This window comes from Panthera tigris, chromosome A2 (assembly GCF_018350195.1).
Source record: "Panthera tigris isolate Pti1 chromosome A2, P.tigris_Pti1_mat1.1, whole genome shotgun sequence".
NCBI classification, from domain to species: domain Eukaryota; kingdom Metazoa; phylum Chordata; class Mammalia; order Carnivora; family Felidae; genus Panthera; species Panthera tigris.
Window position 1 is genome coordinate 75,675,054 of NC_056661.1, and position 24,423 is coordinate 75,699,476.

The 24,423-nt window shown below is 45.9% G+C and overlaps 1 protein-coding gene across 4 annotated transcripts in view; it reads left to right on the forward strand.

Annotated features, from left to right (window-relative positions):
- The first annotated feature begins 1,788 nt into the window (after positions 1-1,788).
- Positions 1,789-24,423, forward strand: part of NRCAM (neuronal cell adhesion molecule) — a 282,657-nt gene continuing 260,022 nt past the window's right edge. For all 4 annotated transcript variants that reach the window (XM_042964235.1, XM_042964240.1, XM_042964247.1 and 1 more), the window contains exon 1: positions 1,789-1,893. The gene's annotated coding sequence lies outside the window, so the exon portion shown is untranslated. The remainder of the gene's footprint in view (positions 1,894-24,423) is intronic.

Consider the following 24,423-nt stretch of genomic DNA (forward strand, 5'->3'; position numbering starts at 1 on the left):
TAACAACTGAGCAAGTCTGAGAGATGAACAAGTTTACCAGATGGGAAAAAAAAAATGGAGGAATATTCTAGGTAAGAGGAGTCTCCCGTGCAAAGGCTTAGAATGAAAGCAATTCTTCTCACTGGAGGATGGAGACAGAAGTTAGAGCAGATCGTGAAGGAGCCTGCCAGGAGTTCTGGAATTTATTTTATAGGCAACAGAGAACCAGGCCAAACTTTGAAATAAGGGTATCATGAAAGCACATTCTTCTTTCCTCCTCCTCCTCCTCCTCCTCCTCTTCTTCTTCTTCTTCTTCTTCTTCTTCTTCTTCTTCTTTTTTCTTTTTGAAAGGTCATTCCGAAGGAAATTTGGACAATTCATTGAGAGGTGAGAGGTAGTGGGTAAAGATCAGGGCCAGAAGAGGGATGAGACTAAGCAAAGACCCGTAGTCAGCGATGAGAACACGGGTTCAGGAACTGTGGTTTCAGGAACAGGAGGTTCTGGGTGCCTGGAGCATATCAGGCGGTGGGAGGAGGAGAGGGTGGTATTAGCAGAAGGAAAGGAAGGCTGCTCCCCTGCGTGTGTGGGTGGGTTGAAGTGGCAAGTTCAAACTCAAGTTAGAGTAGAGCAGTGGAGTAGTCAGGGCCTGGAACATCGCCCTTGCGCCTTTTTTATTCCCGAATCCCTGCCCTAGTCCTGGGGCCCAGGAGAGGAGCCTGGGGGTGGAGAGAAGAGAGGAGGGGCTTCACAAATGTTTTCCTGAGTGACACTAGAGAAGGAAAAAAACTCCATTCTCCAGCTAAGCCTTAGTGAGGGTTCGAGACCGCAGTAAATGGTCAACTGGTCAAGCCGTGTGATGCCTGGCGGTTGGGAGGGAAGTTCTCAGAGGTCAGGCTGCAGACCTGAGATGACTGATGACCTTGAGTGCCAGGCTAAGAAATCCTGGACCCCATCTAGGGTATAGTGGAGAAGGGCCTCCCGAACATACTACACATTTAGAAAACCCTCTTTTTTTCTTCTTTCTTTCTTTCTTTTTTTTTTTTTTTTCCTTGTAAATGGTTCTCCATAAAGCTTCCAAATCTGAAACTAAGCAAATGTGAACTAATCCTATTGCCTGGAACCAGAAGACCCAATTCCTACCGCGAATAGGCAGTCAGCACCTACCTTACACTGAATGCTCGCTCCCCTTTCTGGGGGCTGTTTGGAAAGAACGGTTGCAAAAAAATAAATAAATAGAAGTAAACAAATAAAAATACACCTCCCCCCCAGTTCACCAATCTCACCCATCCAACTGGTAAGTTTCGAAGAAATTCAATGCTTCACAAGGAGAAAATGAAAAGGCCATAGACCTCAGACAGAAACCCACACCCATGAGAGCGGCATTTAAAGACCGTCCGTTTTCTGGAACGTCTCCTGTAGCCAAATCCCTGCCGCCCCTCCGTGCCCCCCCGACCCCGACCCCGACAACCACCGCCACACACGCTTGGCGGGGTGAGGGCGCGGCATCCCAGGTGAGGGGGCCACCCGGTCCCCGAGGCGCCGGCGGCCGGAGCCCATTCGTTGCCGCCGCAGCCGCAGGGGAGGGAGGGGCCGGGCCAGCCGGGGAAGGGCGGGGGACGCCGGGGAGGCGAGCGCGGCGGGGGTAGGACGCTAAAGCGAGCGACCGGGAGGCAGAGCGCGGCGCGGGGCGGGCGCGCAGGGGCGGGAGCGGCGGGGGCGCGCGCCGACGCGGGGCCAGCCCTGCTTCGCCCGGGTCGCGGGCGGACGCGCGCCGCAGTCGGAGCCTCAGACGCGCGGCGCAGGGGACACCGCGGGGCCGCCGGAGGCCACAGCTCCGTCGGGAACGGACAACGTCCGCGCTCCGGGGAGCCGGGCGGCCGCGCCGGGGCTGAGCGGTGGGCGCGGCGGAAGAACGTGAGTAGCTCCGTGCGCGTCCGGCGGTGACACTCGGTCCTGCTCCGGGGCGACGGCTGGAGCGGAGGAGGGCACCCGGGGGCTGCTGTGTTGTCATTCGGACGCCGGCCCGGGGTTCAGCAGAGCGCCCTCCCGGCTGGCAGCGCCGCGCCGCTCTCTCTGCGGCGGGGCGAACCTGGTGGCCAACTCCCTTCCAACCCTCAGGCCTCGGACGCGCCCGCGGGCGCCGAGCGGGGTGGAGGGGGACGGGCGCCCGGGCGGGGACTCGCCGAAATGCGGCAGCCCTGGGTGGCTTGGGCGAGCCCTTCACCTCCTCCAGTCTGTGGACAACTTCTTCATCCGCGCCCCGCGCTTTCCGGGAAGCCCTGCCTGGGGTCCCTGGGTGGCCAGTTGGGCCTGGGGAGGCTGCTGGGGCCCGGCACGGCGGCTTCCCCGCCATGCACGCGGGGGCGTAGGGTGTCACGCCACGGTGCCGGCGGGACGTGGAGCGCAGGTGCCGGGCCGGCGCGCACAGGCGGGTGCGCGTCCGGGTCCCCGCGGACACATCTGGGCGTGGGCTTTGTTCGGATGTGCTCACACCTGCGCCGATCGCCGGGCCCCAGGCCGAGCCGACCTCCACTCTCGCCGCCCCAGGGGAGAACTCGGGGAATCTGGGGGAAGGGGAGAGACCGCATAGGCAGCAGGGTGGGGGCTTTCCGGGGGTTTGTTGGCCCTACAGGTGCGAGTCCTCGGGGTCCCGGCGCTCCGCCCAGCCTCCGGGGGCTGGGACTGTTGGGGCTGGCCCACCGGGGTTTGGGGCTGGCCCAGAAGAGCCCCTTCCCTGCCCGGGCTCCCGGTAGTGGGCTCTGGCAGCCGTTTGGCCCGGGATGCTGTGTTGAGCCGGGAGTGACTGCCGGCTCCGGAGCATCCATCTCGCCGCCAGCGCCATCTGCGCGGTGCGCCGCCCCCAGCCCCCTCCTGGCCGCGCGAGTGGGCGCCGCCGAGTGCTGGTCCCCGGCTGCTCGCCGGCTCGGCGGTTCCCGGCCCGCAACTCCCCGCGCCCAGAGGGGACCGGGGGTGCCCCGGTCGAGTGAGCCAGGGACTCGTCATCACTCCTGGAGCGGTGTACCCTGGGCAGCAGGCGCCTCCAGAGGGGTCCTCGGGCCCCGCGGGGCCGGTGAGCCGGCCGCTGGCCTTCCCTCCGGATCCCCTCCCCTGTCGTCGGCTCCGGGCCCTCGGCCGCATCCTCGGTCCCCCGCACGCTCGGGGGGCCGCCCTTGCGCAGCTGCCGACGCCTAGGGAGGGCGCCGAGCGGGGGCGTCTCCTTCCACCCAGCCTCTCTCTTGCCCTCCGCAGAGCTGTTTGTCCTAACAGGGAAATGTTCTTTTCCTTCTCGGTCCCGCATGGTTAACGCGCAGAGATGCAGGTCTGAGAGGCTGGGCCCTTCCTCGCCCGAGGCTCTTGCAGAGAAGTGATGGAGGCGAGTGTAGTGGGGCAGGAGGCTTGCGTTCTGCACCAGGAGCTCCCCCTGGGGCTGTCAGCAACGCGGCAGCTACTGAAGGCAGACCTTTGGGAGGCTGGGCTGCTTTGGTTTGGGACTGCTTGAGGCTAACCATGCCCTGTTATTAAAATATTGTAATAATAGCTCAAGAGTAAAGGAGACTTTCCGGAAGTCCTGAAATGGGTTTAGACCACTGGATACTTTCCTCTTTAATGGTAATGAGAGTCCACGTTGTTTTGAGAGCTTCAGATGTACCAGGCGCTGTGCATGGTACACGTATCATCTTCTTTAATTTCCACAACATATGACTACCCTTTTCTTAAAATTAGGAGACGGAGACTTGAGAGGTCAGTTAACTTTCCCAAGGCCACATAGCTAGGAAGCAGGGGAGGGGAGTGGGGGGCAGGAGCAAGGGTGAGTTTTGCCCCTACACTTTACCATCCCAGACTGTGAAAATGGGGACTTTTTGGAGGCTTATCGCATTAGTTTAGGGGAAGCCTAAAACCACCAAGTGATCAGGGACATTATAAGGCCATTCAGTTCTGACTCCCACAGACCTCACAGTAGCAGGCGCTACTGTAAATCAGCAGATTGTATTGTGGAATAGCCTTTTATTGCCTCGTATTGCCCTGGAATTCCTTTACATGTTCTTTTATTCCTGTTAGCTTTTAAGTGCCCTGCTATTTGCCTAGCCAGTTACAGTCACCGGACTGTTCTTAGTGACGAGATGCCTCTATGATTACAGAGAGGCTGAGAGGTTCCTGGAACATTGCAATTTTTCAGAAAACTTTTTTCTTTTTTTAATTTTAAGAAAAGGCAAACATTTCCATTTGGCAAACGTTTCTAGTAGGCTCCCCAGTCCCGAATCTCCTTTGTACACTCCTTTGACTGCAGATTTACTCCTCAAATTGGATGTTGAATTTGAATAAGACCCTACTATGACATCTTAGGAAAGTATCCGATATCCTGAGTATTTGACTGTGTGGTGCATTTACAAAGATGCTGCATATTAACTCGTAGAAACAAGAATTTGACCTAAAGTGAGATCAGCTGTTCCTGGAATAGCCTTCAGCATGTTTGTAATTGTGAACTCATTGTGCATTCTTTAAAATTTTTTTAATGTTTTTATTTATTTTTGAAGGAGGGAGAGAGAGAGAGGCAGAGCATGAGTGGGGGAGGAGCAGAGAGAGAGGGAGACACAGAATCGGAAGCAGGCTCCAGGCTCTGAGCTGTCAGCACAGAGCCCGATGTGGGGCTTGAACCCACAAACTGTGAGATCATGACCTGAGCCAAAGCCAGACGCTCAACCGACTGAGCCACCCAGGCGCCCCTCATTGTGCATTCTTAATCCTACTGACTCATGGTCTTCTTTCAGCCTGCTTTGTACTTTATTGCAGGAAAGTTGCAAAACATTTCACATCATCCAGGAATTTGAGAGCTGTAAGAGAACACTGTATCCAAATGTTTTGGTTTCTGAATGAGTACAATGGGGTGCTGAGAGGTCACCCAGCCACCTAATGCCGGGTAGTGATGAGGTCTTTGGACTGAAGGCCAGTCTCCCCACATGATATCATTTCGTTATTGCAGCAGTGACGGTAAATGAAAAGCAAACTCATCTTTGGAAACGGTACTTCCTGTGAGGCTGATGTGACCACGACAAGGATAGCTGGGGGTATAAGTGCTTCCGAAGCAGGAGAGGGTACTGTACCTGGGCTACAGAAAACTTCCTAAAGGATCCTTTCGAATAACATTTTCATGTAGGTGTAGTTTTCCTTGTACAACTGGCTGGATAGAAACAGAAATGGCAGATAATGTATTTGCATGTACGAAGGAGCTATTTAATGGAACCCCACAGGATGCTTTTCTGATGAAGAAATACTTTAAGTCATTCATTCATTCATTCATTCATTCATTCATAAATATTTACTGAATGGATAGTCTAGTGTCCTAGACACTGCAGTTCCTGCCTTCAGAAATATTAATTAAGTTTCATTTTTATTTATTTTGAGAGAGAGAGAGAGAGGGAGGGAGGGAGGGAGAGAAAGGGCACATGCATGGGCAAGGGGCTGAGAGAGGAGAGAGAGAGAATCCCAAGCAGACTCCATGTTGCCGTATATTCTGAAGTGGGACTCGATCCCACAAACTGAGATGAAATCAAGAGTTAGTGCTCAACTGACTGAGCCACCCAGGTGCCCCCAGGGAGATTAGTTCCAATGATAAAATTAGAAGTATGGCTGCGTACTTCTGCACACAGACTCTTTTTTCACATATCGTAAATGTACAGCCTGATGAACTTGCTCAAACTGAACACATGGGTGTAACGAGTGCCCAAATCAAGGAATAGAACATTATGAACATCTGAGAAAGTCCTCTTGTGGCTCCTACCAGTCATCGCTCGCTCCCTGAAGGGTAAGCACTGAGACTTATCTGAAGGGTAAGCTGTTTCCCTGAGATTCTCACCAGGAAATCAGAAGGTCTTTGTTCTAGTCAGCTGGGGCTGCCATAACCAAATACCATAGACTGAGTGGTGTAAGGAACAGAACTTTGCTTTCTTCAAGTTCTGGAGTTGGGAATTCTGGGATCAGGGCACCAACATGGGCAGGCTCTAGTGAGGGCTGTTTCCCTGGCTTACAAATGACCATCTTCCTGCTGTGTGCTCGCACATGCTTTCCTCGGTGGATGTGCACCGAGATCTCTCTCTCCCTCTTCTTATAAGGCCACTGATGCTATTGGATTAGGACCACATCCTTATTACCTCAGTGAACCTTAATTACCTCCCCAGAGCCTTATCTCCAAATACGGTCACATTGGGGGTTAGGTCTTTCACATACGAGTTTTGGGGCTCACAGTCCAATCCATAGCAGTCCTGATTTGCTTGCCTCCATCAGCAGCCTGGGGAGTCTCATCCCCACTTCCAAAGACCAGTTTCCAGCTGACAAGTATGGTAGCTGAAAACAAGGTTAACTAGAATATAGAGTTTCTGTAGTCTTCTCTAGGAAGTTTTATGTGTTTGCATCCAAACGCTGCTTTAGGTCAGCCCTGAACTGCTGAGGTGATTGGCGAAAAGGAAGTAATTTGAAAATGATTAAAAAATTATTAAATGCTTTTTAGGTGTATTTTCCTTCCCCTGCTGAAGGAGCCCTGAACCTTTCTGCCAGGTGAGGACAGAGGACACCTAGGGATGCTAGGGGCAAGAACAGAGTGGCTAACTTTATCCTTTGTCTGCCGAGGCAAATGAAAAGCCCCTTTAGTTTTGAAGAGTCTCTCTTACCATCAGGACTGAAGTTTCTAAGAATAGGAAAATGTGCCAAAACGAATTGACGAACGGTTCGTTTTTTCCGCTTAAAATGTGAAGGAGGAGGCTACGTGAAGAAGCTACAGGAACAGCTCTACCTCCAATATCAGGTTGTCTTTAAATTGGGGAGCGGGGCGCCTGGGTGGCTCAGTCGGTTAAGGGTCCGACTTCAGGTCAGCTCATGACCTCGCAGTCTGTAAGTTTGAGCCCTGTGTCGGGCTCTGGGGTGACAGCTCAGAGCCTGGAGCTGCTTCAGATTCTGTGTCTCCCCCTCTCTGCCCCTCCCCCGCTTGTGCTTTGTCTCTCTCACTCTCAAAAATAAAAACACATTAAAAAAAAAAGATTTAAATGGGGGAGCAAACATCATATATTTATTGAAAATGTGATGGTTTCGCCAAGCCACTCTTTTATTGTGAAAACGGCTCTAACCATTTTTAACTATGTAATTCAGTGGCATTGAGTACTTCAGGATGTTTCACAACCATCACCACTGTCCATCTCCAGAACTTTTCTCACCTTCCCCAGCTATAACTCAATCCCCATGAAGCAATAACTACCCATTCCTCCTCCTCCCAGGCCCTGGCAAGGATCATTCTATTTTCTTGTCTGTGAATTTGACTGTCCTCAGTACCTCGTACGAGTGGGATCCTACAGTCTGTGTCCCTTTTGTGACTGGCTTATTTCACTTAGCATGATGTTTTCAGGGCTCCTCCATGTGTCAGAATTTCCTTCCATTTGAAAGCTGAATAATATTCCGTTGTATGTAATACCACGTGAAAAAAATTTCATTCGTCTGTCAATCATTTTTTTAAAAAATTCATTCGTCTGTTGGGCTGTTTCCAGTTTGGGGCTATCGTGAAGAGTGCTGCTATGAACATGGGTGCACAAATACCTTTTTGAGTCATTGCTTTCAGTTCTTTTGGATATATGCCCAGAAGTGGGATTTCTGGATCGTAAGGTCAAGGCATTGTTTTAATTTTTTTGAGGAACCACCGTACTGTTTTCCACCGCAGATTTACCATTTACATTCCCACCAAGAGAGCACAGGGTTCCGGTTTCTCCACGTATTCACCAACCCTTATTTTCTGTTTCTTTAAAAATTTTTTAAATATTTATTTTTGAGAGACAGACAGAGACACACAGAGCATGAGCAGGAAGGGGCAGAGAGAGGGAGACACAGAATCTGAAGCAGGCTCTAGGTTCTGAGCTGTCAGCACAGATCCCAACGTGGGGCTCGAACTTACGGACCACGAGATCATGACCTGCGCTGAAGTCCGACACTTAACCAACTGAGCCACCCAGGTGCCCCGATTTTCTGTTTTCTTGACAATAGCCATCCTAATGGGTGGAAAGAACTATAGCTGTTACTCTTTAAAGTTATAAATTAATATACTAATTAATTTACTAACATATTAGTAATTAATATACTAATTAATAAACTAATATACTATGTCATGAACAAGGGTTTCACGACATTTTCTAACTTATTGTTTTAATTTTTTTTTTAATAAGGAGATGCATGGTTTTTTTAAATTTTTTTTGAAAGAGAGGGAGAGGTAGGGGCTCAAACCCACGAACTGTGAGATCATGACCTGATCCAAAGTCGGATGCCTAACCGACTGAGCCACCCAGGCGCCCCAGGAGATGTATTGTTTTTAACGAGTAACGATTGACCCCGTACTTTGCATAGAGCATAAAATAGATGCTACGGAACACGTGTGTCATCGCCCAGGCTAAGCCAGCACTGGTGAAGGACATTCATGTTATTTTTTTTTAATGTTGAATTAGAGCATATGTGTCTGTAGCACAGCTGGGTGAAGTGGCCTTGCTCTGAGGCTAGATGAAATACTTGTATGATTTTATTTTACAGAGAAAAATAACATTCGCATTTTAACCCAGATCAGGAGCAAATTCGCCTCATATCTGCAAACAGATAGGAATATCCTATTTAGGGATGTGCTGGACTTGTGAACTGCAGGTCTGCACTGGGCATTTCTCCCTACCATTGAATCTTCAAAGATGACAGTATAAACCCTCACTACCCAATTATCATTGCTTAGCTGAGCTAATAAAAAAGATGCGGTGTCAACTTAATTGACCTATTTTACTGGCCTACAAGATTGGAATTTCAAATTAGAAAAAGGTAGTTTTGAAAAGTCTGATGGAGGGCTTCCCGCAAGTAACTGAAAAGCTAGTGAATCTAAGAAATGCTGGTGGTAAAGGGAACAAATTCACAAAGGCTAGTGCTCGTCCGCTGCACATACTGTCCAAATGGCTTATTCAGTTCAGAAACAGGAGTGATGAATGCAGCTTGTCTTGTGAGCTCTCTGATCTGCTTCCACAATGCCGTGCCTTAAAAGCACTGTTGAACTCACACGAGAGTGGAAAAGGTAGTTATTATCAGACGAAAGGATCCTTTCTAAAATTCTTTTTGTAATTGACCTGTAATCAACATACAACATTTTATTAGTTTCATGTGTACAACATAGCGATTTGATGTTCGGAGACATCTGAAATCCTTATTAAGTGGTGATAGGGCTGGAAAGAATCGTTTGAACATCATCTATCTATCTATCTATCTATCTACCTATCTGTTCATGTGTATATTTAAATTTTATGATGTGTGTCGTATATTGGTTCGAAACCCACTGTAACCACAAACACATATTCCCAAGGCAATCTGAGGGAATCCTGTAGGAGGTCTTCTACTGTGTAATATGCAATGAATTCGATTTATCTTTCTCAAGTGGGCTGAGAGCATTCAAAAAATTCAGTATATGTATTCAGTAGGTAGTGATCTTTTTTCCAAATTGCAACTTTAAAGCAATTTCATGCCACTTTTAGATGACCTTGACATTTGAACGGCATGATTTACAAGGATACATTTTTGCCAAACACGACAAGCTCATGTTGAACGCCATTAGCAGATTCTCTCCAAGGGGAGGGGAAAGGAAAAAAAAGGACTAATCTTCCATTAATTATGCTGTAAGGTAGAAGCGGACTGTCAAAAAAGAGTTTCATCCTAGAGTTTTCTTGGGCCCTGAGGAAGGATGGCTTGCAAGCAAAAGCTGCTGCCTTCCAAAGCCTGTGCGGCCTTTTAGTCCCTCACCTCAATAGAGAGCTGAAGGGACAAAAGTGAACAAAAGAGGCCTGTTTTGCCTGCCCCACTTGCTGGGCTGTTGTCTTGGCCCTTTTCAGCGAAGGAAGAGGAGGGGGAGCCGGGTCAAAGTTGAAGAACAGTGAAAAGGAATTCAAGCTTCATGTCGAAATTTGAATTATAGCTTCAGTTTGAGTGCCGAGTAGATGAGTGTGAATTGAAATTTTTGAATCTGTGCAAGCTTAAGTGACAGATGGTGTTGGAACAAGGTCCGTAGGGGCTGGATGGCGTATCCACAAAAGTGGCATGCCCGAGCGAGGCGCTCGGTAAACATCTAGTTAACCGACGAAAGTTTGAAAACTGTAGGAAGTGTAGTTCGGTGCCGTTCGCTGCATTAAGACATTGGCCTGTGTGAATCCGGGGAGGCCCCTGCGTCTGGCGTGCACTCGGATGCACTTGTCCCCCCTAATTGCATTGCAAATAGTCCTCTTTCCCCTGGAGTATCTACTGGAATAAATACAGAAATGCCCAGTCAGCTCCCCATGTAAAATCTCATTACAGGGTTTTGGTATTGACCACAGATTGTTTTGATACATGACAAGGTAGATAAGTCTGCCCTACATATTGGCGAAGCCGTGTTTCTTCCCACGTGAGTATATCTGGGAAGCGTGATTTCACCTTTCTGCTTCCGGTGGGGGTCCATCACGGTTCCACTTGCTACTGAAGTTTTTAATATGGCACATGGTACCCCATTCAGTTCGCTAGGCCAGCATCTGATTTAAAGCATTTCTGAAAGAGAAGTTGGCTGTGGGTATAGCCAGAATAATAAAACAGCTCCTGGCGAGGTCGAGCTTACTGAAATGTAAGCGAAATCAAAAATAATTTGGGATACTTTGAAATGCTTCCTGGTGTTCCATGAAACCATAATTGGAAAAATTTTGCTTTGGTATCTTTGACCATTCAGATGACTTGATGACATAGTTTTTTGTCCTGATGTTGGTAGCATGATGGGCAAAAGCCACTTTTTATATCATTCAATACTTTCAAATATTTCTGTTTTTAGAGAAAGAACATTGACATGGCAACAACATAAAAAATTAGTAGATATTCAGAGATAATTAAAACTGTAATATAAACAAAAGCAAGTTCACTTCAGAATTGACTGTCTTAATTTATAGCATGTGTTGTAGTTTACATAAATTGTGATATATCATATGTCTCACAAATTGTAATAGCTGGAATACTTTATTTTTTAAATGTTTATTTATTTTGAGAGAGAGAGAGAAAGAGAGAGTGAGCAGGGGAGGGGCAAAGAGAGAGGGAGCCAAGCAGGCTCCATAGCCATCAGTGCAGAGCCCAATGCAGGGCTCGAACTTAAGAACCATGAGACCATGACCTGACCCCAAACCAAGAGCTCGACGCTTAACCGACTGAGCCACCCAGGCACCCCGGTATAGGGTTTTTAAAACTCCATGGCTATTTGTTTCTAGTAACAGTTACCCTGACGCCAATTTAGAGTGGAAGGTAAAATATATCAAGGGTTGATTGCTGTCCTAGGACCATAAAGGGACCCATTAAGCAGCAGGAGTCGGTGAGTTCATGGTCGGTTTCGTTTGCTGGGACTGGGGCTGGAGGAGCAGAGATCAGCAAGGGTGAGAGGGATTCAGAGGGCGGGAAGGCTCAGGTGGGTAATGAGACATCCTGGAGAAGTGTCCTACAGCACAGGGTCCAAGAGAGATTATAAATAATGAGGAGTGAGGAAAGAGCCCCCTGTAAAGGTAATAACTTAAAATCTGAAAGAAAGAGAAAGGGACAAGGATAAAAATGTTTGCAGTGACGTCTTGACAAACGGAGAATAGTCTCCATTTCATAGCATCCAATAGGAAATACTTTAAAGAGATATTTTCTTGTGGTACTTCAGGTCATTGAAATCATTTGACATCATGAAATAGAAATAGCTTATAAATCGTCCTGCAAAAATGAAATATGATAATACCCATGCACTGAAAAGAAATGCATTGAGAAGACCTTACTAAGAGTCAAAGCTAGTATTTTTTCAGAATAACAGGAAAATTCTTAGATCATCTCACCTCTCCAGCTATTTTGTGCTTTTATATACAGATGGCCCCAGCTTGAGAAAATTAGAGATATAAAAATGTGAACTTGCCAAACACATTTGGGATGATATTCATGTTAAACAGGATTATTTGCTTTGCACAAGGTTTATATGAACTTGTAACTCAGCAAAGTTCATTTCAGGAGCAGCTTTTTGGGGATCTCAGAGTAGACAGATTATTCTATCTCCTGAAAGAGCGTAGTGTAATTGACATCAAGTGAAACCCAATCAAATGTGTCTAAATACAAATCCGGAAAGAGGTGGACAGGTGGTAAATGAAGAAAAGTACCTTGCTTGTATGAAAATACTTGATATTTGCGGCAGATAACATTGAGAGACCAAGTCTCTTTTGGTAAAAGGAAGCAGAAAACAAAATACTCATCCAGGCAAGAAAGGCATTTTTGGCCTTGCTCATAATGGAATTCTGTCAGCTTTCCCCAGGTTCGTGACTGTGGAAATCCAGACCCCTTCTGTTCCATGAGGAGCCTGAGCTGTGTTTCCTGTTGTGCATGGTGGTGTGTCTGGAAGGGTCCCGACATTTGATGAATGAGTGAATGCAAGAATGAATGACGGAGTACACGAATATTGCAAAATGTCAAGAGGATTTTTTTTTGTCAGAGGGAATTGGGGAGTTTTGTCCTCAGACCTGGTTCGAAGATACAGACGCCGTCTAGACCACGGGAAATCAAACGTTCATAATTTCAGGCCTGGATTTTGTATGATTGTAATTTGCTTCCTGGTTCTAAATTAGGCGGTCAAGCAGGCAGGTGAAATCATTCAATCCAGAAGGGTACCATTTTTTAAATTGCCGCCGTGGAGCCCTAAGTGACATCTTTGTGACCCCGAAGAGTTGCTCTGTAATTTTCTACCTTTGCTCACGGCAGATGATTCTGGATTTGCACAGGCCTTTCCTTTCCCTTCAGAGTCTGAGGCTGGTGCTTTTCACCTCCGCCTGGAGGTCTCTGGGTGGCTGCACACTGATTGAGTGAAGCACTTTCTAAGATTGCTTTCCGCCACCTGAATGTGAAGAAATCAGAAGCGGGGCACACAGGACAGAGATGAAAAGTGGTAAGGCCGGGGTGTGGACCAGACCAGAGAAGCACGCAGGCTGCGGCTTTGGAAGCCAACCTTCTCTCCTTTTGGTTGGCCGCAGACTGCTCCTACCTTCTGTGTTCTCTATATTCCTGCATGTGCACTGACTTACAGCATGGTCTCCCCCAACCAGTTAGTGGATTGTACAGGGACTGGGTTCAAGGCAATGGGGCCATGTCTGAGAGACACGTAGGGAAAAATTGTATACGTGTGAAATTCGTAATTAATTCAAGTTTGAGAAGTACCAGGTTACTCTGCAAAGACTAAGGAACCTCAGTGTCCTGTACGGCTTTGGAAACGAGGCTCGAGGACGTTTCCGTCTTCAGCTAGAAACTGACGATGAAACACAGACTTTGTCATCGTCCAACCCTACCGCACAAGAGGGTGTAACTATGGCGAATCAAGATAAAAACAAAAGTGCTGACAGAAGGTTGGCATCAGTCCGTGTTCTCTTTAGGTAGAAGGCACCTGTCTCGTGTTCACCAGAGTATTCTGACAAGATCGCTTCAGAGATCTGTGTGTCTCTGACATCCTTAGCAATAACTGTCTGCTGGATTTTGAACAAACGTAAGGGTCTCACACTGCGATCTGAGAGATTGATACCCTTTCTAATGCACGGTGGGACTGTTTTCAAAAACCACAAACTACATTCTTAACCGTCAACAAATCGTAATAACATATATGCGAAAATCAGACTGCGGCAATGCGATAAAAAAAAGGGTGTAAGTTCAGTGAGTACTTTTTTCCAGTTGTATTCAGTAGTCTTTTGAAATCTGATTGTGTTTTATTTCAAGCCATAGCCTATTCATAATTTTCAAGAGGACGATCAGTAATCTTTTGTGTCAGCCATGACTAACTAGCAACCCCACAAGTCAATAAAGCATGAAACCATTTTAATATATTAAATTCATCCAGCTCACAGACAGCATATGCTTAGGGGCTCGATACAGAGAAACACACACCGTGATGCTTGCGAGCAGGCTTGGATATATACCATTGTTTGTATTTATTCTGTTCCCTTGTGCCCCAGAGGAGAGGTAGGTGCTTAAAGATAGCAGCCACACAGGCGCTATGGAAAACAGTATGGAAGTTCCTCAAAAAATTAAGAATAAAACTGCCATTTGATCCAGCAACCTGCTCTTTTCAGTCACACAGGTGCCATTTAGGGCTCCACCTTGCCAGTTTTAAAAAATGGCACTTTTCTGGATTGAATGATTTCACCTGCCTGCTCGAGTCCCTAATTTAAAACCAGGAAGCGGGGCGTCTGGGTGGCTCAGTCGGTTAGGTTAAGCGTCTGACTCTTTTTTTTTTTTCTTTTTTTTTTTTTTTAAGCGTCTGACTCTTGATTTCGGCTCAGGTCATGATGTCAGGGTCATGACATTGAGCCCTGCATCCAGCTCTATGCTGAGTGTGGAGCCGGCTTAAGATTCTCTCTCCCTCTCTCTCTGCCCCTCCCCCACTCTCTCATTTTCTCTCTCTCTCTCTCTCTCTCTCTGCACTTCCATGTCCACTGCAGCATTATTCACAGTAGCCAAGATACGGGGACAACCCAAGTGTCCATCAACAGATGAGCGGATAAAGAAGGTGTGGTATATTTATACAACGGAGTATTATTCAGCCATGAGAAAGAAGGAAATTTGTGACAACATGGAAGAACCCAGAGGGCATTATGCCAAGTGAAATAGGCCAGACAGAGAAAGACAAATACTTCATGGCATCGCTTATATGTGAAATTTAAAATAAAGTCAGACTCCTAGAAACAGAGAATAGAAGGTGGTTGCCCAGAGCCAGGGGTGGGGGAGGTAGGCAGAGGTTGGTAAAAGGGTGCAAATTTTCAGCAATAAGGTAAATAATGTCTAAGAATTCAATGCATAACATTGGTGACTATTGTTGATAACACTGTTTTGTATAATTAAAATTTGTTAAGACAGTAGAACTTAAATGTTCTCAACAAAAACAACAACAACAAGAAGTGAGGTGACGGATGTGTTAAGTAGATAGGGGGATCCTTCCACAGTGTATATGTGTACCAGATATGTGTACTTAAATATCTTATACTTTCGTTTGTCAATTACACCTCAATAAGGCTAAAAAAAATAATAGTTACCTTTGACCTGAGTGTAGACACAGAGCTTTAGAAATGGGGATATGTCATGGATTGAATTGTGTCACCAAATTCAGATGTTGAAGTCCTAACACAGGACCTAAGAGTTTGACCTTATATAGAGATAGGCTCTTTACAGCTAAAATGAGGTCATTGCAGTGGGCTGTAATTCAATATGCCTCGTGTCTTTATAAAAAGAGAAAAGTTGGACACAGGCACAGTGGGGGGGAACACCATGTGGAGATCAAGTAGAGATCTCCAAGCCAAGAAATGCTCAAGATGGCCAGCCAACCACCGGAAGCCGGGGGAGAGGCATGGAACAGATTCTCCCTCATGGCCCTCAGTAGGAACTAACTCTGCCGACACCTTGCCCTTGGACTTCTAGCCCCCAAACCTGTGAGACTATACAGTCCTGTTGTTTGAGCCACCCAGTCTGTGATGCTTTGTTATGGCAGCCGTAGAAAACCAATGCAATTAAAGGTCTCCCGTTTGTTTCTAAGCCTGTCCCTTACAAAAAAAGGAAGGGTGAAAATAGAGCTTCCCACCACATCTCTATGTTTGGATGTCTGTGTCTCTGTCTATATATCAATATATTTATATCTATCAATGCCTACTTTGTGTACCAGAGAAGTATGTGTGTGTAAATTGGTTACTTAGTCTCTGTACCTTGAATTAAAGCACAGAAATACTGGGAGTGGGTAGGGAGAGTATTTGTTTTATTAACTGGACAGATGTAGGAAGTTGGTAGTTTAAAGTTGATTACTCTTTTTGATTGTAATCAAGTCGACTCCAACTTTGACGCCTTTCTCATGTGTAGATTGTCATCACTTGGGATCTTAACCAGGTGTATTTTGTTAAAGGCTCTGCTGCTCCTGGTGGATCAGAAGATGTCTTTTGGCTTGGAAAATGATACGGTTGCTGATCTTTCCTGGTGCTGAGGGAAGTGAAAGCTTGGATGAGTGAAAAGCCTGACTAGTTGGTGTGGATGCGGGTTTAGTGGGACAGGGTGAAGGAGGGTACCGAAGGGGGGTTTGCAGCTATCATCAGGCAGCACCACTGTCTGTTCGGAGATGCAGGGTTGCCAAGTGCTTTTAATCAACTCAAATGTTGGTTTGAATTAATTGGAAACTCTAAAACCATTTTAGTTGGTCCTTAATAACGTCTGCCCACTTAGTGTGAGTTTCTGTTCAATTTCACTGGTGACAGCCTTGCCTGTCTTAGACCATAAGCTCCTTCCAGGCAGTGTCCTATCAAGGTCACGTGTGGGGCGTTTAATGAGCCGCCACACCCAAAGAAGGGCCCGACTGTTGTAAATAAGAGCAAGGAGATGATTTGGTAGGAAGGTTCTTGCTGTGAGCGCCTGGCACTTTTCTGACTCTGACTTTGCGTGACTCATTGATTCCATATTAATGTATAAACCATTTTCCCGTTTGGGCTTTCCCCGGGTGATAATGTTCTTCCTTTGCTGCGGACTCAACTTTATTTATGATCCCGTCAGGAGGGACTAATGAAAACCCACCAGTATCTAGCAGGAAATAACTTGGAATCATGACTGTTTCAATTTTGCGGATCCTCACAGCTTCCCTCACTGCAAGGCAGTGAGGCACGAACTGATGGGGTGAAATGTCCAAGACCCTAGACAGGAGCAGGGATCAGGCAGTGGTTTCTTTCTGAAAAACCACTCTCAGTGCAAATCCTTTAGATGTTTTAAATATCTGCCTTCAGGGCACCTGGGCGTCTCAGGCACTTAAGCTTCTGCTTTTGGCTCAGGTCACGATCTCGTGCTCCGTGAGTTTGAGCCCGGCGCCGGGCTCTGTGCCGACAGCTCAGATCCTAGAGCCTGCTTCTGATTCTGTGTGTGTCTCTCTCTCTGCCCCTCTCCCGCTCATGCTGTGTCTCTCTCAAAAGTAAATAAACATTTTAAAAAATTAGAAAAAATATCTGTATTAAGACAATTTTGTGACGATTGTCTGTGAGGTGTGTGGGACCCATTGTAACATTAGGTGTGTACCCACGTTCGTTTGCAAACATACTCCTATGGAGGTAGCAACGCCAGTGCCAGGATAAATGACCGGCTTTAGATCCATTTTACGAGTTTTGACTTGTGAGCCTGGGTTGTCTTACGTCACGCTCACGCTGAAAATTTTCCAACTCTGGTCAAGCCGAGTCCGTCTCGGGAAAGCAGTCCCTGCTGCGGACAGTGGAAGGGGGCTGCGCTGGGGTCGTGGTCGAAGCATATGTTTGAGCCCAGCCCCACCCCTCCTCCCATCTCGTTGGCACAGTCAGGAGAGGGGCGAGTGATGAATATGCATGTGTCCCACACCTGTGACCGAGAGCTCCTCCATCAGGGAATAGCAGGGGATCAGTTACTTGAAATGGATGGCTCGCGGCAGCTGCTCTCTGTGGCCCGGCGGGCTCCCTGCCCTGCGCTGACAGCTGCACGGCACATCCTGCCGTCACACCACCTCAGCCACCTCCATCCCAGAGAAGGGCCGAGCCCCCTCATCCCCGGGCATTTCTTCCTGGACAGTCTGCTCCTGAGGTGGTGCAGACCGAGAGGCCTCTCCGAATTTTAGGCAACGAGGTCCCAGTGATTTTACAACTTTTCTACCAATCGTTAACACGAATTCACAACACTCGTGGGTTGCTTAACTGTAGAGAACACCTTCATGAAGTATCTCTTCTCATCCTTACAACAACCCTTGATGTTCCAGGGCAGCACTTTTTTTTTTTTTTTTTTTTTCTGTAAAGGGCAGGGAATAGATATTCTAGATTTTGTAGGTCATGTCACCCCCTCCCCAGTCATAGATGATATGTAAGTGAATGGGCATTTCCGTGTTTTCATAAAACTCTCCTTACAAAACAGGTAGTGGCCGGCTTTGGCTGGTGGGGCATAGTTTGCCAACCCCTACTTTATGTTATTATACCCATTTTATCGATAAGGAAACTGAGGCTTAGGGAGTTTAAGGAATGGGTCAAAATAGCACAGCTGTTAAGTTGTACAACTGGGATTCTAACCCAAGGGGTCTGAGCCCCCTATCCCTTAGTCTTGACCCCAATGAGCTACTATTATCCTGACATGAGAAATGACAAGGAGTGGAATTTTAGTTTCCACATGCTGTGAGTTAGAGATTATGACCCAGACATCTACGAGAGACATTTGTTTCCCTTAGAAATGATGTATAGGATGCGGCACCTGGGTGGCTCTGTCAGTTGAGTGTCTGACTTCAGCTCAGGTCATGATCTCATGGCTCGTGAGTTCGAGCCCTGCATCGGCCTCTGTGCTGACGGCTCAGAGCCTGAGCCTGCTTCGGATTCTGTGTCTCCCTCTCTCTCTGCCCCTCCCCCACTCATGCTCTGTCTCTCTCCCTCTCTGTCTCAAAAATAAACATACAAAAAAATGATGTATGGGGGTGCCTGGGTGGCTCAGTCGGTTAAGCATTCTACTTTGGCTCAGGTCATGATCTCATCGTGCCCCACATTGGGCTTTACAGAGCCTGCTTGGGATTCTCTCCCTCCCTCTCTCTCTGCCCCTCTCCAGCTCTCACTCCCTCTCTCAAAATAAATAAATAAACTTCAAAAAAAAATTGTGTGTAGGGGAGAACATCAAACCATGTCCTCAAGATGCTATTTAGGTAAATGTAGATTGTTTAATCTATAGCACATTCAAGTAATGGGACCACATCCTTGAATAATGAATAAAGCTTTTAAGATTCTCCAAGTGACCTGATGTTGTGGCCATTGTCATCAATAGGATTGCAGAAGGAAAAGTACTCTAATGTTAAAAAAATGAAAATTATTACTTTTTAAAATTTGCTTACACATTGATGGCCCATGTGTTGTGTAGTAAGATAACTTTGGCAAAGTCCCAAGAAGGATTTTTTTTTTTTGAGAGAGTGTTCATGTGAGTGAGGGAGGAGGGTAGAGGGAGAGTGGGAGAGAGAATCTTAAGCAGGCTCCATGCTGATTATCCCACAATCCTGGAATCATGACCTGAGCTGAAATCAAGAGGCGGTGACTCAACTGACTGAGCCACCCAGGCGCCCCGTGATTTTTATTTTCACAAAAACTAATTATGCAGATGAGTTCCTTCCGCATTTAATATAAAACCTTTGAATGAGAATTTTCAGCAGTTTTCCTTTTTTTTTAACTTGTTTTATATTTTTTTTTAAATTTACATACAAATTAGCATATAGTGCAACAGTGATTTCAGGAGTAGATTCCTTAGTGCCCCTTACCCATTTAGCCCATCCCCCCATCCCACAACCCCTCCTGTAACTTACCCTCAGTTTGGTCTCCATATTTATGAATTTCTTCTGTTTTGTCCCCCTTCCTGTTTTTATATTATTTTTGTTTCCCTTCCCTCATGTTCATTGGTTTTGTCTCTTAAAGTCCTCATATGAGTGAAGTCATATGATATTTGTCTTTCTCTGAGTGACTCATTTCACTTAGCATAATACCCTCCATTTCCATCCATGTAGTTGCAAATGGCAAGATTTCATTCTTTTTGACTGCCAAGTAATACTCCATTCATATATATATATATATATATATATATATATATATATATATACACCACATCTTCTTTATCCATTCATCCATCGATGGACATTTGGGCTCTTTCCATACTTTGGCTATTGTCGATAATGCTGCTATAAACATGGGGGGGGGCATGTGTCCCTTCCAGACAGCATACCTGTATCCTGTGGATAAATGCCTAGAAGTGCAATTTCTGGGTCGTAGGGCAGTTCTATTTTTAGTTTTTGGAGGAACCTCCATGCTGTTTTCCAGAGTGGCTGCACCAGCTTGCATTCCCAAACAGTTTTTATTTTCTGAGATGGACAGCTCCTTTTGTGTTTTATTTCCATGGTAACAGTTACGTTTCTACTTGAGAACAACACCTACCAGATAACCATCCAGTTGACATTGTTGGGCACGCCCTTAGGGACTCTGCAGGGCGTCGTTGTGTCGAAATAGCCTCTGAAGCAGAATTACACAGGCTTGCTGTGTTGTTTTATACAGCCAGCTCTATTTAAGGTTGAAGGTTCTTAGAATAAAGGACCAAAGTTAGGAAACATTTAGTTTTAGGCTTCAGTTCAGCACACAGAAAATACCATGACCTGCCAGACTTCAAAGACGTTCCCAGGACATCCTAAAGAGCTCCAGAACTCACAGTTCCTGACCTCTGGGTGAGTGAAATTTTAGGAAGTATGCGGCTGGCAAAATGGAGGCTTCATGTGACTCAACATTGTTGCTGGTACTTTCTTTGAGGGCAACTCAAAATGGAGCCACTCCCTGGTAGAGAAATCAGAGAAAGGAAACCGTCCCGGGGAGGTAACCCTAGTCTGTCTTTGGAAATCCGAAGTCTTTGAATTTAAGTGAGCCTCTATTCATCACTAACAAAGCTGAGGGAGGAATAAAACCCAACTAGGGAAAAGTTGACTGCGTGTTCGTGGGACGTGGTTACTGTGAATTAATTGGCATAACAAATTACAAAGGGCATGGTCGATAAATGTGGAAAAAATTTTCTGTTGAATCATTTCCTAGAAAAGATGGTCCTAGGCTTCATTCATTTAGTTGAAAAACAAAAATGTAGCCCAAATTAAAAAAATGGAATTATGGTGCTATAGACAACTTTTTATTTTTCGTGGCATTTGATTTTTACAGCAGTCTTGAGGTATAACTTAGACATGGTAAAGTCTGTCCAGGGTAAGTATACTATTCAGTGATTTTGTGAACATAAATTTATAAATGGTGCAGTTGTAGTAAGCAGATTTGTACGATCACCTCTAAGAGTCTTTCTCCTGGATGCATACCCTGTGTGATACCCTGCTTTAAATGTGCATGGTACCCGTGAAGATGGTGAAATGTTACTCCCATGATCAGGGAGTAACATATTACACGGCAAAGGTGAAGGGCTTTTGCAGATGTAATTAAGGTTCCCAAACCACTCGATTATGAGTGAATGCAAAGGGAGACTAACTTGGCTGGCCTGACTTAATCATGCATAGGCCCTTAAAAGGGGACAGTTATACGAGAGACACTCTCCTGTCCTCCCGCTGTCCTGGAAGAAGCTTCCATCCATGCTGTGAATTACTTATGGTAAAGGGTAGCCGTAGTCCTTCGACCACAAGGAGCTGAGTTCAGCCAACAACCTGAATGACCTTGGAGGAGGACCCCAGGCGCCAGATGAGAAGCAGCTTGACCAACGCCTTGATAAACTCAGTTCGGCCATAATCAGACTTCTGACCTGTGAGAAACCGTGAGATCATTAATATGTGTGGTCATAAGGATCTGAGTCTGTGGTAGCTTGTTGTGTAGCGTAAGCAGCCAATACAGCATCTGTTACCACAAGCCAGTTTTGAGTATTTCCATCACTGCCCCCAAATTTCCTTGAGACCCTGTGGCTTCAGACCATTCTTCCACTCTAAGGCAACCACTAATCAGCTTTCTGTTGCTACAGATGCACCTTTTCTGGACATTTCACATTAGTGGAATCCTACAATATGGGACCTTTTGAGCCTGGCTTCTTTCATTTAGTAGAATGCTAAGACATTCTGCTGCCCGCAGGAACATCCACTGTTCGTGATGAGAAAGTCATAGATCATTTGAATTGTTTCACTGTAGGTAGTCAGTCGTTTTCTCTTGCTGTGTTCAAGATTGTTTTCTTTGCCTTTGATTTTCAAAGGTTTGACCACGCTATGCCTAGTTGCGGATCTCTTTGTGTTGATTTTACTTATGGTTCATCGAACGTGTTGACGTGTGCATTAACGTTTCATCAAAGTTGGGACGTTTGGGGTTATTATTTCTTCAGATATTTTTTCCTGCCTCTTTTGTTCCTCCTCTTCTCTCCTTTTGGGACCATCCTTGTACTTGGGTTGGTATGCACGATGTTGTCCCACAAATCTGTGAGACTCTACTTAATTTTCTTCATCCTTTTTTTCTGTTCTTCAGATTGAATCATATATTTTGATTCAGTTTAGTTCACCGATTCCCGTCTGCCTTCTCAACTTGGCTATGAGGGCCTCTACAGAAGTTTTCATTTCAGATATTGAACTTTTCTTTTTAAAAAAATTTTTTTTCAACGTTTTTTATTTATTTTTGGGACAGAGAGAGACAGAGCATGAACGGGGGAGGGTCAGAGAGAGAGGGAGACACAGAATTGGAAACAGGCTCCAGGCTCTGAGCCATCAGCCCAGAGCCTGACGCGGGGCTCGAACTCACGGACCGCGAGATCGTGACCTGGCTGAAGTCGGACGCTTAACCGACTGCGCCACCCAGGCGCCCCTGAGATACTGAACTTTTCAAATCGCAAATTTCCCATTTGATTTATTTTTGTAATTCCAGTCATTTTATTGAGGTTCTCTATTGGTGGATTAATTGTCATCATGTTTTCCTTTAACTTTTTAAATACGCTTTTCTTTCGTTTTCGAACATATTTACAATAGCCGCTTTTGAAGTCTTTGCTAAATCCAACTTTTAGGACCACTCAGTGACATTTTCTATTGCCGGTCCCCCCCACCCCACCCCACCATGTGTGGATCATACTTTCTTTCTCTTTTTTTCTCTGATTTTGTTGTTGTTGTTGAATAGTGACATTGTAGATATGTGGTAGCAACCATGGATTCTGCCTTTTTCCCCAGGAGGGATGCATAGTTATTGTTTATCTGCTCGGTGACATATTTGTGCTAAATCTGTGGAATGTGCCACCAGCAATGTGCAACTGCTGATGTCTCCACTCAGTTTTATTTTATTTTTAAAGAATTTTTTTAGCCTGGCTTCTTGGGGTTCGCTCATATGTCTGCATAGCTTAGTAGTCAGCCAATGATTGATCGGAAAATGTGCTTAATATCTCCAGATAATAAGAAGCTGCTGCTTGCTGGGTTTACGTGTGCCTGGGGAATGCATTCAAACTTCAGACCTTTTTTCAGCTCTTCCCCAGCTTTTACATTCTGCTGGACTCTCGTGTGTCTGCTGTGTGGGTGTGCGCACTGCATTGGCCATGGTTGTGTGGGTGGTTTGGGCCCCTCCGGCCCCTCCTATGCATTTATTTGCACAGCCCTCATCAACCCAGTCGACGGGAAGAAATTTTTCTAGCCCCCACTATGTCTGGTTCACCTACTGAACTCCCTGTTAAATCCCTGATTGGTCCACCAGTTCTGTGCGCTAAATGGGACTTAAACGTCAGGCCATCCAAACTGCCGGCATGGCTGTTTGTGTTCCAGTAAGAACTTCCACTTTAATTGTGAATGTTCTCATCAAGGAGTCCCCTCTGGCGGGTGCTGTGAAGCTGGTGGGTTTTGCAGTCTTTTCTGCCCTGGCTGAATGAGTTACCATGATGGCAGAGCCAGGGTGGGGAGTGGGGGGCATGTGATGGGGACAGGTTCAGGCAAAAACACTGCCACACACTCACTGTTTTGACCCTGAGTTCAGTAGGTTGTTAGGAATAAATGCTCGGATTGTTGTATGCCTTTGGTGAATTTCCAGAGCACTTGACTTGTTGTGGTTCTTGGATAGTTTTGTCCAGTTCGATGGTTGCTTTTTGGGGGAGAGAATTTGTCAACCTCCTTAACTGTCTTCATCATAATTGCTTGTTTGTTTGTTTGTTTTTTTGAAGGCTCGTTCATCAGAGTGAATGCACCAAAGAATAAATTTGTGACGTGTACATGGTCCCATTATTGAAAGGATAGATTTGTTTCTAAAGTGCATTTATAAGCATGGCATATATAGAATAGAGAAAAAAAAAAGAATTTAAGTGTAGATAAATGTGGGTTCAAGCCCATTTCTGCTGCTTGCTACAACTCTTATAACCTTAGACTAGTTGTTTAACTTCTAAGAGCCTCAGCTTCTCCATCAGTAAAATAGAGATTATAATACCTACCTTATAATAAGGTTGTGATGCTTCATTGAGATCATTAAAACTACTTAGGACATGGCTTAGAACATAGGTCAAAGCCCAATATATACTACTTGCTCTTATATAGGGTTGGCAAGTGCTTAACATTGACCTTTATAGAACAGATTTTTTGTTCTTTAAAGAGTGACACTCCAGCACCTATTTTTTTTTTTTTTTTTACAATTGGAAAATTAGACTGTTAGAAGAAAGGTTTAAAATAATTGGAACTGGAGCGCCTTCATGGCTTAGTTGGTGAAGTGCCCGATGCATCTCAGTTTGTGATCTCATGGATTGTGGGATCGAGCCCTGCATAAGGTTCTGGGCTGATGGCATGGAGCCTGCTTGGGATTCTCTCTCTCCCTCTCCGTCTGCCCCTGCCCTGCTCGTGCTTTCTCTCTCTCTCTCTCTCTCTCTCTCTGTCTCTCAAAATAAATAAATAAATAAATGAAC